The sequence below is a fragment of the Buteo buteo genome, chromosome 8, assembly GCF_964188355.1.
Source record: "Buteo buteo chromosome 8, bButBut1.hap1.1, whole genome shotgun sequence".
Classification (NCBI taxonomy): Eukaryota; Metazoa; Chordata; class Aves; order Accipitriformes; family Accipitridae; genus Buteo; species Buteo buteo.
In genome coordinates this window covers 1,997,490-2,015,270 of record NC_134178.1, presented here as the reverse complement: position 1 = coordinate 2,015,270, position 17,781 = coordinate 1,997,490, and the positions used below count along the sequence as shown (strand labels likewise).

General features: G+C 44.0%; 1 protein-coding gene across 8 annotated transcripts in view; it reads left to right on the top strand.

The window, feature by feature from the left end:
- The window catches only part of SMPX (small muscle protein X-linked), a 40,004-nt gene that overhangs the window by 20,847 nt on the left and 1,376 nt on the right, over positions 1 to 17,781 (top strand). The window lies entirely within an intron of this gene.

Sequence of the window (17,781 nt, the reverse complement as noted above, 5' to 3'; positions counted from 1 at the left end):
AGCAGAATAAACCCCTCAGACTTGTTGTTCAGAACTTCCTCCCTCACTTTGGTAAAGTTGCCGTAATATTGCTTTTAATTTAATAATTCACTTACTCAACTGATAAAAAAACATATCGAGTCCTTCAGCTTTTAGCTCTCCTGGGTCTTTGTTCCTGTGTGTTGCCTTGGAGCGAACCTCGTCTTAAAATTGCTGTTGCTCCTGCACGGCCTCGCAGAGCTTTTCATGGTACGGCAACGTAATCTCGGAGCAAACAATAGCTGCGGCCGCGAATGCACTTAGGGAAGAGGAGGGCGATGGCCGTACTTGCCCTCCTTCCTCCGAACCGCGGGAGAAGCGGGCGAACCGGCCGTGTCCGCGGCCCGTTAGTGCCTTTTAACAGCGGTGGTAGCGGCTATACTGGTGCGCCCAAGGAGAGAGCAGGGCTGGCACGATTGCTTTTACCGAGGAAACATCAAAGAACAAAAAACTTCCCCCAAAGCCAAACCGCGCCTGGTCTGAGGGAAGGAGGGTGACAATAGCTAGATGGTGTTATTTCAGGGCTTTGAAAGGTGCTGCCTTTATATAGGAGATGAAACCGACACAAAGCGTGTACTGAAATGGAAGAAAGTACAAATCCGAAGACCTGAAACCAAATATTTGAGCTGAAATAGGCAGAATGCAAGGAAAAGCAAACCTCCGGTTGTTTCTGCGTTTGCTAATCATGCTGTTCTTGAGTGCAGTATCCTTCCCAAAGATTGTCAAAGACCAGGATAGTGTATGTCCTCTGCTGTAATTAAGTAAGGATCTCAGACCTTTTACTTTTGCATTTCTCAATTTCCTTGGTTTTGTGGTTTTGTCAGAAAATAGTGGAATTGACCTGTCTCTTCAGGGTTTGAATGGAAGCATTTATTTGGGGGAAAAAAAAAAAAAAAATCATTCTCCCTTTTAGTTCTCAAGACAAGAAGACCTCTCTCTGTGATGACAAGAGGCATATTTTCAGTTTTTCAGCCCATTTTGCTGAAAGTAAAGTGAATTCAGATGGGTATACCTCACATGTACCTTATTTTTTTAGTTTAAGCCCTTCCTTCAAAAAGTACCAAATTCGGCAATGACATAGTATTGCAGTCCTTTCCACTCTTTACATGCTTTACTTAATTTTACTCTTACCTCTGGCATGGAATAGATTTGCTATTAGATGTTAGAACAATTACTTCTGGGGCAAACCAGTCCTGCTTATTTAAGGAGCAGCTAAGCGTTGCCTGCCAGGTTACTGCCTTGACTGCTGCGTCCCAAGGGTGGGATGAAGGCCAGCGTTGTCTTCCCCTGCCAGGGTGCACTAGCACTGCTCAGGGACAAGTCCGGGTCCCTCCCAAGAGGAATCTGGCTGTAAGGAGACACACAAGGTCACAGAGAGAAGAAAAGGGGCTGGAGACCCACGTGTCCCCCGTAGTCCCAGTGTCTCTGATCACACAGGTCCGTTCGGAAAGTCCCGCTCTTCGGCCGTCTCCAGAAGACGGTGCTGCCTACGCTGTTAACAAACCTTGAGCCACTCCTGCAAGCAGCATCGCGCAGCGTGTCTGGAGAGCTTGGGCACAGCTGACGATAGAAAAAAATGGAGAACGATCAGATTGTCTTCTCTGGGGCTTCAGCAAAATGTCCTGAGTAGAGCCAGGAGCCATTTCCCCTCGCACCGGATTTACAGTGCGAACCGTCTCCTCCAGGTTCGCAGCTGAGTACTTTTTTAAAAACAAGAAGAACAATTTGAAACCACGCGAGAGAAGGAACGTGCTGGCGGCCCCTCCCGCCTGCCTTGGCTCAGCAATTATCACACATCCCCAGCCAGGAGGCATGAATAAAGCAAGTCAATCCCTCCTTCTCCTCAAAAAGGATTAAACCCCACATTTCCTGCTTCCCTGGAGACTGCAGACTACCTTGGCGGGGGGCCGGGGTGGGGGACCCTTTCTAGACTTTGAGCTAAAGCTAGGCTGCTGTGCAGAAATGCATTAAAATTAATCCGTAGACAAGAGAGCCTGACGGCAGCTTGGCAACGTGGAGCTGGGCTGGCAGAGAGGGAGACCTGCCTGCGGACGGCCGTGTACCTCCTCTAAAGGCTAATTTGTGTAGCCGCAGTTTCCTCAAGCTTTGCTTTAAGAGAAACCAGGGTAGCCGCGGCTGTGCTTTAGTCTGGGGCGGTTAGGTAGGTGCCGAGGGGGAAGGGGTCCGGGAAACCCCCCCCAAGTTTCTGGGTGCTGCGCAGGGTTACGTGTCTGCCCGGTACTCAGCTTGAGCAGGTTTGTCAAAACTCAGTTTTTTGTAGGCGGGCGTGGGCACGGTTCGCGGTTACGGTGCACGTGGAGCAGGGTTTGAGGATCGCGGTCCTGGAGCGGGGCACCTCGGGCATCGCAACGGCTGGGGCTCTGCCCCCCCGCGCTGCGGAGCGCAAGCCCATTGCCGCTCAGCGGGAGCGATGCTCCTAGATCGCAAAATCCCACGCCAAATCTGAATATGCAAACGGCGTATTGTTCGTTGTTAGGAGCGAGTGGGCCCCTGCGTCTCTCTGCGGTCAGACCCAGGACTCGCGCTGGCACGGCTGGGCCGCGAGCGTTCTGCCAAGAGCCCTTCTGCAGAGCTGGGCAAGAGACAATCCTTTCTGCAGAAACTGTCCATCGTGTCAGTGCAAATGCAGAACCAAAAGATAATTGGTCGGGGATGCATGCTTTTTAACAGCAGGTGATGCCTCTCACCTTCTCCTTCCGTTGCTCTGTGGAAAACATACTTTTTTTTTTCTTTTCAGTTTGTTGAGTCAGAAAACAATTTTGCGTTGTAAAACAGGGTGTCATGGGAAAGTTTAGTTCTCCTATATATCTTCTACTCAATCCTAATGCTTCATTTCCAAATGCTTGCCTGTCACAGATTGCAAAATCAACTATTAACAGTACAGTCTTGTGCAGACAACATGCTGTAAAGCCTTCATTCATGTTTTGAAGAAATCTATTTATTCCGTGGGAAAAAATGGGCTTGCATTTGAAGCTCTAATAAATGACAAAACCCTATAACAACATATATATATATATATATATATATATATATATATACTGGTTACTGATGTGAAAGAACCTCATGTGTACTGTAGCTGTATGTATCAAATATTAAACGAGTCGACAATCAGCCTTGCAAAGAAGAGACAATTACCACACTACCTGCAGTAGCTTTGAAGAAGGAAGATAATGTGAGGAATTAAGCATATCCTGCATGGACCAGATGTCAGAATACACAGTTTTCTAATACAGTCAGTTACATGTCAAGTTAAATTAGCAGCCAGAGTGTGATGTCTTGCCTTCATGCTTACCCATCTCTGAAGAGATCCTCTGGGTTGTGTACAAGACGGCTGTCAAATTTCCTGAGCTGATTAAGACCTCTCGCTTTTCCATGGCAAGGAGGCCATGAAATCCAGGACAAGAGTGTTAAATATTCAGAAGAGGCTGCAGAGAATGTGCTTTAGGGAAAGGCTATGCTGGGGTTTGACAGTTAGCAATCACTTTCTTACCACCCTTCCTTTTCCTCCCGTTTGCTGTATTTTTTCAATGTATTTTCCTTCCTATGGAGTGCTAAGCGTTTCAGAAAAAGTATTTGCAAAGTGCACAGAGACCTCTCAGTCTCGATTTGAATATTCTGAGATTAAAACCGTAGCCAGCTTCCATCTCTTCTGTAGCTGTATTTGCAGGGATGTGACCATTGTCTCAGGCCCTCTTTTTATTGCACGTGCCAGAGTTATATTGAAAGAAAACAGGTGGATGAATAGTACTGTGATTAATCACGGTTCAATCATGCTATGATATTATCTGTAGGCATATCAGATGTACACTATATTTATATGGAACAACACTCACTCATACATTATGAATTCTGTTGAGAAGCCATATGACCAGAAGAAAATAGCATTTTTAGAAACTGTAACTAGCACAGAGAGTCAAATGTGGGCTATTTGCAGTACAGCCTGGGTAAGGTGGCAGAAGAGGCAGGATTCATGATGAATAAATTGGATATCGCTGCCCAAATAGAGACAGCTGAGATTTCTATTTCCTTGCTTGGAGAGGAGCCCCTTCTCAGTGTCTCCAAGATCACAGAGCTTGCTGCTAATGCATTAAAAGCGAAGAAATCAATCTGAGCCAGCTTAGGGATGGGTATTGCTTCAGGAGCGGCAGCGCTTGGCTTGCCCCCACCCCGTCACCCCCAGACTCCCCATCCTCGTCCCGCCGTACTGGGGAGCAAGTGCCGTTGCCCTGGCTGCCCCAGCAGTGTGCCTTCTTACTTCCAACCTCCCCTCAACACTAATGGAGGGGAACAGCGTGTCCCGCCGCTCCTTCAGCCCTGCGAAGCGCTAAAATGCAGACGACTCCTTTCTGACAGTCATTTCTCTTCTTGTGCTCACTGGGTTTGTCATTAGTAAGGGCTACTTTCTTTCAAGCCATTAGTTTTCAAATGAAATTGTGGTTTTACCAACTCTACTTATATCATGATTCCAGTACCCCCAAAGGGTTAATGCTGAATGTAGTTGCTTTACACCCTGGTTGTTGGTAGAGTTTGCTGGGGTTGATTTTTTTTTTTTTTTTTTTTTTTTTTGTGCAGAAAAGAAGGGGAAATAATTGTTACAGAGAGAAAAATCACAGTCAAACCAGATATGTAAATGCTGCGCCGTGACAGTAACTCTTAAGGGAAACTAGAGGGCAGACTTCTAAAATACTTCAGGCTCTGTAAAGCTGCAGATAGGTACTGCATTGGCTTACCGAAAAAACATTCAATGCTTAACTCCTAGGGGTTTTGCATGTTTTACCAGCCAAATTCTTTCAAAATACTGTCCTGACATGGCTCAGGCAGCCTATTGCATAAAAATAATAGTCATTGCTGTGTGTCAGCAGCCAAGCTGCTCCTATTGTAAGTCTGCTAATTATTATACCCAATATAACCGAGTTGCCATTTCCTTATCCCTCCCTTTCTCTCAAAGTTGTTGTGTCACGAGTTGTGTCTTACTGTGTACTAGAAATCACTTTGGACTGGACGGGGGGGAGAGGTTATTATTATTACATGGGTGAGTATTGCTTAGCATCTGCATGGGGCTTGGCTTCTGACCCGTTCCTTGTGAGTTGTTTACAAAGACTCTTGCAGTGGCAGAGAAAAATGGAGTGAGGTGAACCCTCATGGTCAAATTGCCAAGAAGAGAATGAAATTAATAGAAACATTATTTGGATTTTTTTTTTTAAACTTATGGTTCAGTCTTCAAGTCTGGGGCAGTTTGGGCATGCAGTATGATTTTTAGGGCTTGGAGTTGTCAAAATGAATCTTGAAGGGCAGCATTAAAGTGTTTGGCATCACACACCTGACTGAAAGTGGAGATCAGCGCAGCGGGAGGCTGGGGAACCGGTTTGGACGTGCCAATTCATGTCGTACTGCAGCGCTGGGTCCTGCCCTCAGCTGGACCACGATGCTGCAGGAACAGCCGGCACTAAACCGTACTGTTTAGAGTTTAAAAAAACAGAGTATTTCTCCACTGATTTGAGAAACTGTCTCCAGCAACTTCTGGACATGAGGAGTGTTGAGCAGGAATTTGGGTTTCCAAGCCTGGCAGACCTAAAGTCTTTGGCCCTTGGAAGCCCCGTCAAGGAGCTGCACCAGCCTCTTGGCAGCTGCCGGCAGCCGGCACGGCGGCTGATAAGAAACTGCCCAGATCAGTCGTGCTCAATACTCCGTGTTGCATCAGGAGAATTGCTGAAAGCAAGACGTTTCCGTAAAAAGTTATACTTTCAAAGCATAAACCTTTCCCAGTGGAGGAATGTTCCATCCGAAAATGTTGGACCGGTTTGACTCTTGGCATACTCTAAGGTACAAAAGCTCATTGCATTTTAAATAAACTTCAGCAGCCTCAGCCCATGCCAACTCTCAAACAACAAATCAAGCAAACTCGGCTTTTTCTCCTGTAATTATCCAACCTAATAATTCTCTTGTCATTTTCCCCTTTTGCTTCACTGAAGGAAGAAAGGTTGTGTTTGCGGTACACCAAGATGCTGTTTGCTTCTAGTTTCATTGGCCTGGAATTTGAAATTCATAAACAGTCATGATATAAATATATAAAGCTTTAATCCCAAATTATGTACGTACAAACGGCACCAAAATTCAATTACCTTCAGGACACACATGATCGGATATTGTTTTATAAAACATTTTTTTGACATAGTCCTTTCTAAAACCAGCATGCAATGCATATTTTCTTCAGGGACAAATGAAAGACAAAGTCTGCCTTGCCAGAGCTTGAACACATGGCTTTTGCAACTCCAACAAGTTAACGCCGAATGCTTAGACCTTTCCTCTCAAACATTAAAGTTGCATGAGAGATGGAGAGTATTTGCGATGAAAAATGAACAGCAGAGCTAGCATTCTGGAGGATATGTGAACTCTGAAGCATAAAGAAAAATGTTCAGGCAATGTTAAAGTCTGGTAGGAACTGAAAGATCAGGCAGTATAGAAGCTAAGGGGGAGCGGTTACGTGTTCGTCGGTGCAGGTGAATTAACGTACTCTACAGCCTGCCTTATACTTTGTTACCTGAAAACTATGATTTATAACAATTTTCCCCTGACCATCTCATATCTGCAAAACTATGTGTGGTTACAAAACTAACACAGTGATGCTGAGTCATCTTTCGTACACACCAGTATGTCTCTGAAGTAACCTACCTCACTGTAAGTACAGGGGACAGAAAATTTGGTACCTATACCTTAACTTTTGAACATGAATAACCACTGTTAGGCTATGTGTTCAGTCTTAACTGATTAACTGATGCTTATGTGAATTGTTTATCAACTTAATATTGTTTTTATATGCGCTTTTTATCATTCGGTTCCTCAACTTTTTTTGAAAAGGAAAAAGCCGTCAACTCCACAAATGTCAGTAGGCAGCAGAGGCCGATGGCACTTTAGCGATGCCATTAGTGAGGGCACGTACTTGTGGACTCCGCAGGAATCAGCCAGATATTGCACTTTCCACAGCCTTTGTCCCTGCAACTCTACCAGCTCCTGCAAAATAAAAATTCAGAATCTCTTGCTTACAATTTTTTATTTAAAAAACACAAATAATTTTTTAAACCATTCTCAGTGTGTGAAAACCATGCAGATACCAGGCAGCGTTGCTTACCACTGGGCGTGCGTCTCTGGAGAAAATGCCAGCTTATCGGGATTATTAAGTGGCAGCCAGCATGACAATAACAAAAGATGTGAGCATTCAGGTGTGAAATCAGAGAACCTTTCCAGCAGCAGCATTTTGCTGTGTGACATGTTGCATTCAGATTTGTGAGAAAGTTCTGTACATAATTTAGAGTAAAGCTTTAATATTTGATCGGAGAGCTAGCACCAAATGAAGTGCCAGTGTAAAAGAAGTCCTAGGCAAGTGCCTTCCTCCAGAATCTCTTTCGTGTGGTAAACCAACTTACTTGAGAATCATTGTTCATCATTTAATTACGCAGCACAGTTCTGCATTTTAAGAGTTCATATGGCATGGAACACCATGATCTTGAGGGTGATAGCCCACTCGTACCAAGGCTTTCACTGCACTGTTTGAAGGACTGCAATAAGACTGCTGAAAGGATTCAGCTGGAAGAGTCTTTGCCAGTAAAGTCAGTAAAATGTCAGTAAAAATAAAGCCAGCTTTCTCCAAATACCAGCCTCCCCAAATCAACTATTTTTCTAGGAAAACAAAACTAGCTGGCCGGAATTTTCACAGAAAAGCACAGAGCATCTGGGGATCTTCAATTTCCTGAGAAAGAACCAAAATCAAGCACTTTTGTGCGAGAAGCTTTGTTTTACTAGATTTCCAGCTTCCTGTCCACCCCGAATAACAAATGACATTTCTAAGTACTTCCAGCGCCTGTTGCTCGGCGGTTCCAAACCCTTGACGCTGTGGGGCTGGGGCAGACGCTGAGATTGTTACCGAACGTTATAGTCCAAGGTAACGACTGAGGCTTGACAAGGCTGCGAGATGCCGCACAGAATGTCCTCCTCTGAGCCGAGCGCCTGGCCAAGGCACCCGCAGGGCTGGTGGGGTGAAGCTTGCACTGGGACCACCATGAGAGCAGGCAGCGAGGTTTGGAGAAGGGCAAAACGCCTTTGGTCCCCCTGGTTGTGGTGCCCGATGTGGGACGTGAGAGGGTTTGACTTTTCGGAGCCGCAGTGCTTGTGGTGGGTTAGCTCATGATCCAACCTGAAGGCTGTGCCCCCCCCCCAACTCATAAGTCACTTTTGAGACAATCCAGGAATTTGGGGGTTTAGCTTTATAATAATTTGACCACCTTTAATCCAGGTTACACAGTGCAATACCAGTCGTTGCGTTCTCGCCTCTTGTACTTCAGCTGCAGACGCCCCCCCGGTTATCTCTGCGGTGGGCTACCAAGCGTCGACTGTAGGGAGTCTCTGTGGCAAGAGCACTCGCCACCATACACATTTTCTCCTAGCTGGAAACTTTGCTTTCAGAGACGCATCCCAGTTGAGAAACCCCAGTCATGCAATTAACTCTCAGCAGGCGCATTTCATATTGCATCAATGCGTGCCTCCTGACAGAGCCTTCATCACTCTCAGTACAACAAAGATGTCCCGTTGTTTTAAATGTCACAGCTTTTTTTGACTTTTAGTAGTTGATTTTTATTGCTGCTTTTCTCCTGTACGGAATATTTTATCAATCTTTATTTTATTTCCAATAGTGCTTAGCCTGGCCCCTTCTGTACGTAGCTTTTTGTCCTGTGGACATCAGAATTACCAGTCCATAAGGGGACCTAGCAACATCTTTCCATTTTCACGGCTCATCACCACCACCCAGGTGCATTTCTACTGACGATTTTTCGCCCTGTGCCTGCAAGCTGCTAAGTGGTTTTGGTTATCATTGGAGAAATCAATAGGATTTGTAGCACCTTGAAGGAGGTAATAAGCACTTTGCAGGATCAGCTCTTAGGCCTTGGCTTCCTTACTGATAAATTTGCTACAACAATAATTCCTGAAGTTTCATCATCTCTGTTAGCCTTTGTCTTGAGAATCTGAGTTGCTATTATAGGGAATGAAAATGAGATAAAACTTAACTGTCCTGGAAATCCCTTTCTAATCTCAGTGCCATAAATTTTTTACTACTTAAGCTCTTCAAGTCATGTGGCTTCGTTAAAAGACTATTTGGGCATACTTGTTAATAAGATCAGGGTGATGATACCTTAAAAGGGGAACCAAGCCCCTGAGTGATACCTACACTGTGAATCAAATGCTTTTTAAAGCAGAGGTGGTATAGGTGAATGAGAATAGCTTAACATGAACTCAGAGCACAATTTTTCCCCTATATTGATTAATAGTTGCAAAGAATAATGATTATAGGCACACACCTGCATGAACTTAGCAGGGCTTAGTAAAGTGCCACAGAGGAAAAACGTATTTTTTTTCCCTTCAGGAGGCAGTAATTGAAAAGGTAGTAAGTACTGCAGCATTTTTCTCATTAACAGAGCTAGAAAGAGCCACTGCAGCTCCTCATCAACAACTTTAATCACAGCGTTTGGTATATACTGCTCAATCTTTGCTTCCCATTATGAATCACAAACGACCTCATGTGCTTCCGAAGCAATTGAAGATGGGGCTGCGAAAACTTTTTATAGGGGTGACACTTTAGTTCATGATAAGTTGGGTGGAAAATGTTAATGAAAAGCAGAAAATTGAAATGAAAACTTGAATTTAATGTGAGGTAAACATATGTTACAGCCACTGTGCTTTAAGACATGTAAACTGTGGAGAGAAAACATTAAGGGTAGCTCCAGAAAAAGTCACAGCAGCAGTAGCAATACAAATAACAGAAAGTATATCAGAGTCTGTATAGGTTTTTTGTAATACCTTCTTGAGGTGTTATGCATAATCAGTCCTTAAAAATTCAGTGTCTTTATGAACTGCTCAGATATGATAAACTGCAAGATATGCTTTTCCAACTTTAAGAAACTGTTGAGTTTTATCCCTATAAACAATACATTTATACAAGCATCTGTAGTGAATCCATAAGCTAAGAAACCTGTGCTCATTAAGGTGCTACTTCATCTAAATGATAACTAGCAGCCCATCACTAGCACCTTTCTGATCTCAGCCAAGAGACGCCCAAACAAAAGTAAAGAAATTACTAATAGGACTGAGGAGATGATAGATGGAAAAGTTCAGAACACATTTCCACGCTCTAGAGAGTGTAACGTATGGAACACATTAGAAATCCTAAACCTTTGGAATTAGTACTAGCCAGGAAGTAGAGACATTTGTTGTGGGAAGAAGTTCTTTCTTTTTCACTGGAAATGCTGAAATCTGAGTTTTTTGGGGTTTTTTTTTTTCACTTTTGAAACTGCTACTAGTTGCAACATCTTGGCCTGTTAGGAACCACTTAAGATGATAGCATTTGGGTCATCTACATCTGGGTTCCACTTACCGAGAAAAAAAGAAAGGCCATATAACTCACATCAAGTATCATGGCTTTATGGACTTTAGATCCTTTCAGAGAACAAAAATTTAGAATTCATGTTCTTCAAGAAATTTTGGAAAAAAAGATTGATTCTGATTCAGAAAGAAAATGAGAGGTTTTGCTTCTCAAGAGAAAGAAATTCTAAGGAGAAATCATTTAGAAAAAATAGAAATATTCCAGTAAGATTTTTCCCATGTATTTCAGCAGCCTTTACTCTTGGGAGCTTTCCTGGGAGCATCCTGGGAGGTGATGGCAAACTGGGGACATGCTGGGTGTGTGGTGGCTGCCCCAAAGCTCCTCACTCTGGACATGGAGCCTTACTGCAAATCCACAGCTGGAAGCTTGGAGATACCGGAACACAGGGTCAGTCCAGAATTTCTAGGGGTTTCAGAGCCCCGAAGTCCCTAGACAGAAGTAGGGGTCCCAAATGTTGGACTCTGTCCTCCAGAACATGGCTTGGGCCCTCTGAGAGCTGCCACCTCTGCTTGGCTCTCTGGTCCGTGGCAGGGAAGGAGGTTTGAGGGAAGAAAAAAAGTCTAACTTGAGGAAAAACTTCAAGATGTTATGCCTTGAGTGAGCTAGCTGCACTATTGTCTTCTCAAGATGAGAAGATGCCTGCAGCTGGATAAGTGAAGAACAAGCCTCTTGGCTGAAAAATTTATAGTGGAATTTTTCCTTTTGGATAACAACTGTCCTAGAGACCAGCTGAACCATCCGAACCATTGCATTTTACTGTTGTTATGTGGTTAATCCAAAGACAACTAATGGGAAATATCGGTCCTTTGGGGAATGGATAGATTTCTGTGTTTGCACAATACATTTGCTTTAGAAAGTTAAAAAATATCTGATGTATAGAATGTAACGAAGCCAAGCTGCTGCTTCAGCTGGCTTCAACCAGGAGTCCGTGCACAAACCTCACCGTGAATAATACTCACATGGACGATTTGTTCATGTGTTCTCTTGTCCGTGCTTATTGACTCTCTGGGAACCACTTGCATAAATCAGCTGCTGTGCCCAAGTAGTTGCAATCTCCAGATAACTAAGGGAACAACCTAGCAACCATGCACAGTCTAATAGTACTGCACCGAGCCAAAAATCCTCCTGAGAGCTTCAGACACGTGCTGATATCCAGTCTGGGTTTTACCACTTAAACTGTTATGGCAGCCATTAGGTCAGTGCAACGCCATTCTTCTTAATTGTGTCATGTCGGCTGAGTATCCAATTTATACCTTTCAAAAATGCCACAGATTTGTTCCTTATTTGGCAGGAGATACATCTGCTGCCATAACATATCGATCTGAAACTCCTCCATTCGGTAGCTGTCACTTCAGAGCCACTGGGCTGAATTGTCTCTCTTTCGCAAGTTCCTTTGCTGACAAAGCTTCGTGTCAGGGTAGGTAACAAGAAATTTTGACAACGTTATAACACGAGGAATGTTTTCACTTGACTGTTTTTTTTGTCTTAAATAAAAAGGTCTATTGCGGTTGACTAGACATGCTGTACGCAGTACTCGATTGTGCACGAACCACAGACAGTGGGAAGGGTCAGCACTGTCCCTCGTTCCCCATGTCATACTGTCTGAAGGCAGGTGGAATTTAATTTGAGGAACAACATATGTGTGAGGAAGTGAGCATATGGCTTTCAATAATTTCTCTATAGTGAAGATAAGCAAAGTTCATTATCAGAAAGGTTATTTTTATATTTCAGTGGAAAAGACATCTTTTTTTTGGCTAACATTCTTTGTCAGACAAATCTAAAGAATAAAAGTTCTGACCTTTTTTGTTTTGAAACTCTCTGTCTATGTGTATGCGCAACCTGAATCTCCATTTTCAGCTATTTCCCCACATATTTCAATTGCTTGTGGGTAAAGTGAAAAAAAAAAAGGAGAAATTATTTAGTCTTGCCAGTATTCACAGAATCACGGAACGGCTGAGGTTGGAAGGGATCTCTGCAGGTCGTCTGGTCCAACCCCTCAGCTCCAGCAGGGCCACCCAGAGCCAGCTGCCCAGGACCATGCCCAGGAAGTATAAATGACAGCAAATATATTTTGAAAGGTGTATGAGAGATGCTCGGATACACAAGAGCTGCTACTATTATTAGAAACATAACAGATGTGTTGAAATAATTTGCAAAAAGCATACAAGAAAGCCTAGCTTAATTTAAAGTAGGCTTTTTCATTTAGTCCATCAGCTGCCACTGGGAGTCAAAGGATGAACTCCCCTTTGCAACCCAAACCCTGTCTCTGACATCCCATCGTGGTATTAATATGTTAACCTGGAGCACATTTGACTTCCTACCGCTTCTTCTGCCATCTGCGTGGACAGTGATTCCGATACGTTATAAATATTAAAGTAGTCGCGCAGGAGAAGATGATCTCAGCAAGTGGTGCCCACCGAAGGAAGTGAGGGCAGGCGAGTTAGAGCAGGTCCCTTGGCACTTCGGGTCACTGTCTCAGAAAGGACAAGACTTTTACCAGGTGTGTAGGAGAACTGGGGAGTCAAAGGAGATAGTCCAGCTTTATTTCACATTCCTGGTTCACGAGAGCAATTAAAGAAGAAGACATGTCCCTGGATTTACCTTCTTCCCAAGTTTTTCCTTCTGAAGATCAGTGTGTTTGTAATTCTAGGCTGATTCTGCTCCAGACTAATGAAAGTTCATGAACTCTGTCCCCTTCTCACCTTACTGAAACAGATACCCTTTTCATTCCCAGGGTGCTATTTGCTAGGAATGGCCAGATGTCATTTAAAAGTGGTGGGAACAAAAGTCTTTCCTAACTCCATAGGAAGTCATTGCCTTCATTTCCCACTTGCACTTTGGAAGAGGCATTTTTTGACCCTTTTTATCAATTTTTTCCAATCAGTGCAAAATCTTCTCCAAGCAGCCATACCAGTTGTCTGTGTGCAATGCCCACGGTATGTAATGAATGCTTTCAGTCAATTATAATCTTCAGAGTTTGCATGATTTAAATCATGCTTCACGGCTTGGTTAAACAGTATTGTAAAGAAAAGACCCAGCTCTCCAAGTGTAACCCCTCCGTCCGCTCCCAAATAGAGGGCTTCTTGCTGCCTTTTCATAAATGGTGCATGTATGACTGTGATAGTGTGAGTAAGAGATCTATAAATGGGTTCTGGTGAGGAGTAAACATCATGTGGTTGTTCACTTTGGAAGCTTGTTGAGTGGGAGGCGTTTACTGGACCTTGGTGCACTTGCTGTAATCACTGATTTTCTATGAAGTGCTAATAGGATATGTCTGTTTTCTCCTTTGTAAAGTTAAGTTACTTCTTATAAAAGAGGCTGCCTTAACAGAATCTTAGGGTTAAATATATAAGGCTGGAAACTGTTCAAATAAAGGCACATTTTATTTAGCCCTCAGGTGATTCATGCACGGTCTTTAATTATACAATATTAGCACTGAATGTGGTCATCTTATTGCATATATGGAGATACAGCCAAAATCTGGACTCATGTCATGTTTCATCTTCTTTTGGCTAACGTGTTGTGTAAGAATAGAAAATACTGACCATTGGAATTACTGGTGCCTTTTTTAGAGTAATCTTTTATATGCTTGCTGTTAACCAGTTTTGGGCATATTTTCAGGGAATAAAAGGGAGATGCAACATTAAAAACTGTAATTTTGGAGAAGAAAAAGTGAGATTTTGTAATTCGTTAATTTATTTAGATTTATTTTTGAAGTTGCACCTATGTGGAATAGCACATAACTCATCTTTCACATAAAAATAGCCATTGCTTTTTCCTGTGGTTAAATATGGGGACCTAGTCTGTTTTGTCCCAGAAGTTAACACCGGCGTCACACCACCTGCAATCACAGCCCTGCGGATTCTCAGACAGGGAACGGAGAAAGTCTTGAGGGCTGAAAATCCCTCTAATTCCATGATTCAAAAAAGCTCCTAAGCATGTGCTTATGTCCACCCTTAATCAGGACAACATTAAGCATTTGCTGTCAAGTACATGCTTTTCTGTTTTCTTTAAAATGGCAGAGTGTTGTTCGGTATAATAAGGTTGATTGGAGTGGCAAGGGAAGCTCCGGTAGATAAGCTGCAGCAGCTGAAAGAATAACCAGGGAACATAACTGTGAGGATTATTAATGTACCGTAAGCAACCTATTTTTGAGTTTACAGACTCCCATTGATCTCTGGAGGAGTTTGAGCTCTATAAATAATGTGCCTTTGGGAGCTGGGAGAAAGAGAATTGGAGCCGGCCGGAGAGAGGTCTGGGTGGATTGGAGCATCCCGGGGAGATAATAGAGGGTCTGCTGACTGCAGGGGGAGTTCAGGCAGCAATTATAAGCACCCGGAGAGCTGAGAGTACACCTGAGAGAAAGATAATGTTATTAGCAGGTGTTAAAATAGCACTGCTTGCAAGCAGTGTGCTTTAGACAAAATTTGAGAGCAGTGGCCTTGGTTTTCCTCAGCACCTGAGCACTGAGGCGAGGTTTGTCATCATGGCAAGTCGGTTGCTCCTGCACTTGGACGGCAAGTGGCAGGGTTCTTGGGTGCTGCGGTATGGTTTTTTGCTCCTCCTGCTAATTAACTAGTCTGGCAGGTGCATGGCCTCCTAGAAGTCTGGGTTTCCTTTGACTAGAGCTGCTACGTCTCAGTTGTGACTGGGAGAACTGGAGACAGCAGATCTTTTGGTGGGTCTGCTGCCTAGTGAGAGTCCGGTGCCATGGGAAGCGGAAGAAGAAAAGTGTTTGCTCAGCTGGATGGGATACGATGCCAGTTTGGGACCTTTCAGCCCTGAGGTCATAAAGGTATTAAGTGATATTAATATTGATTTCAGTGGGAGCTGGGTGTCAAGGGTCTGGGATCTATGAGGACATGGAGGGAGGACAAAGGAATATTTGAAGAAATGGAGCACGTGGCTAAAAGCAATCCCAGCAGCCAGATTACTGGGATTATTAGCAACACAGTCATACGGTATGTAACGCCTTGTCGTCTGAGTTTGTAAACTCACTGACAGTTCCACAGCAACGCAGGGACCTTGCACCTGGCCCACAAATCCACCCCGGCCCTCATGAGTGGAGGACAGTTTCCCTCGGGACAAACGAAGGCTCTTTGAAGACTTCGAAGACGAAATGAAGACTCACAGACTGGCCGAGGGTTGAGAGCACCTCTGGAGACCGTCCAGTCCCACCCCTGCTCAGGACAGGGTCAATGCTCAGCGCCGTGTCCAGTTGGGTTTTCCGTATCTCCAAGGATGGAGACTCCGCGACCTCTCTGGGCAACCTGTGCCAGTGTTTGACCACCCTGACAGTAAAAGAAGGGTTTTTTTCCTGTTTAGGTGAAGTTCCCTGTATTCCAGTTTGTGCCTGCTGTCTCCTGTCCTGTCGCTGGGCACCACTGAGGAGGGTCTGGCTGCATCTTCTTCGTGCCCTTATCACCAAGGTCCCTGGGCGCTTGGTGTGCGCGGCACAGGACAGCTGGTATGAGGAGCTCAGGGAATAAGGAAAGGCTAAACTGCTTGGAGAAGATAAGCATGGAGCTCCCACGCAGGGCAGGTGTCTCCTCCAGACCTGCGGGAAACAGCCTTACTGTCTAAGACGCTGCATCTGCTAGAAAGGTATAAAAAATAACACACGATCCTAAAAACCAGAATGCTGAATTACAGCCGTCCTTCGTGCCCCAAACGATGCGTTTGGAGGCAGAACCTGGCGCTGGGCTCTTCCAGCAGGAGGATCAGGAACCGTTCGTGGCGCCGAGGAGCGCGGGATGCTCAGATGTGCCCGCTGCCCTCCGCGGACCCTCTCTCCTGATCCCGGGCTCGAGCGCTCGAGTTTAATCACAGCCAGCAATGTTTTACCCACCCACCGCTGGAAAACAGTCACCTTGTGGTATTCAGGAACAAGCACAGAACGATTTGAAAGAGAATACTTGACTGAAACACATGGAGAGCGTGTGTAGGCAGGCGGTAATTACATAGGACAGGATTACACGTGCGTGCGGATCCTGGGGAGCCGTCAAATACAGCCTTAAAGTTGGGTTTTGTTTCTGAGATCAGGAAGATAAGTACCTAAAATTACCTGATTGGAAGGAAATTTCAGCTGAAAGAGAACAGTACGTTGCCTTACTGAATCAGGGGACGAGACGATGACGTGGTTTGATTGCCAGTGGCCACAGGGCGTGTTAGTAGCACTACGTGGGGTTTTATGACCTCTTGCCTCTGGAGAATGACACCCCCTCACTTTTTTGCCAGTCAAGTTAATTAACTTTTGACTTTTTTATTCAAAAGTCGCCAACACTTTCAAGCAGTTCGTGTAAGCCAGGCAGGGTTTCTCTTAATAGCACCTCTTTTCTCCAGGGAAGTGTTTCTTCTGAAAGCTAAGCAATTCCAGCTTTTTGAATGTCCCTCCAGTATTTGTTCAAATGGGTACAGCCTACACACGTTCAGGAGCACAGCAAAACCTCACTTTATGTAACACTGTGAAATACAGAAGGTCGTCATTTTTTTTTTTCTGTCCTGTGGCTTTTTCTCTACTTTCTAAGCATTTGTTAAAGGTTCATGAGTTCAATAAAATTTACCAAAAATATATTCCTCCACCTCAAATACCTACATCTTACCTGATTAAACATATAGGCTGAGAAAGTTAGTGTCTTGAACTTTTGAAAGCTAATTGCAAAACCTGTTTTCCTCTGTATTGAGCTGCCTGGAACCACTGATATCAACAGCAACCACCGATATCTCTTAACTTCAAAGAGAACAGGCATAGACCCTATGCTGGGCTTCAAATTAGCTGTTTCTGTGCAGGAAAGAGTCACTGTAGACTGGTCAATGGAAATTGCTCATTGTTCCCCAGACAGCAGCTAAACATCCCCCCCACCTCACTTTGCGTAAGTAAATAAATTAACTCCAGTAGGGTTTGTACAAACAGCACAGAAAATACTATGCTGCTGTGTCTAGAATACTGTCTTCAGTGCTGGTCAGTCATGAAAATTAGAGCAGAAATAGGGGAGGAGCGGAGCTGTGACAAAAATAGTTACAGGAACAGATACACTACCAAAAGAAGAGAGGCTGAAAATCCCTGGGACTGTTCAGTTTGGACAGGAGACAAAAAAGGAGACTCGCTACCATTAAGGAGTCTAATGGGCAGAACAGAGAGAGCAAGGGAAGAAAATAATCAAAGCAGCTGAGAAAAAAATTTTAAAAAAATTAATATATATACATATATGTATATACCAGTAAAAAAATTTAAAAAAACCCAAACCTGGTAAAATTAAATACTATTTTTACTTTTATCCAACTGATGCCTCCCTGCTATCGTGCAGGAT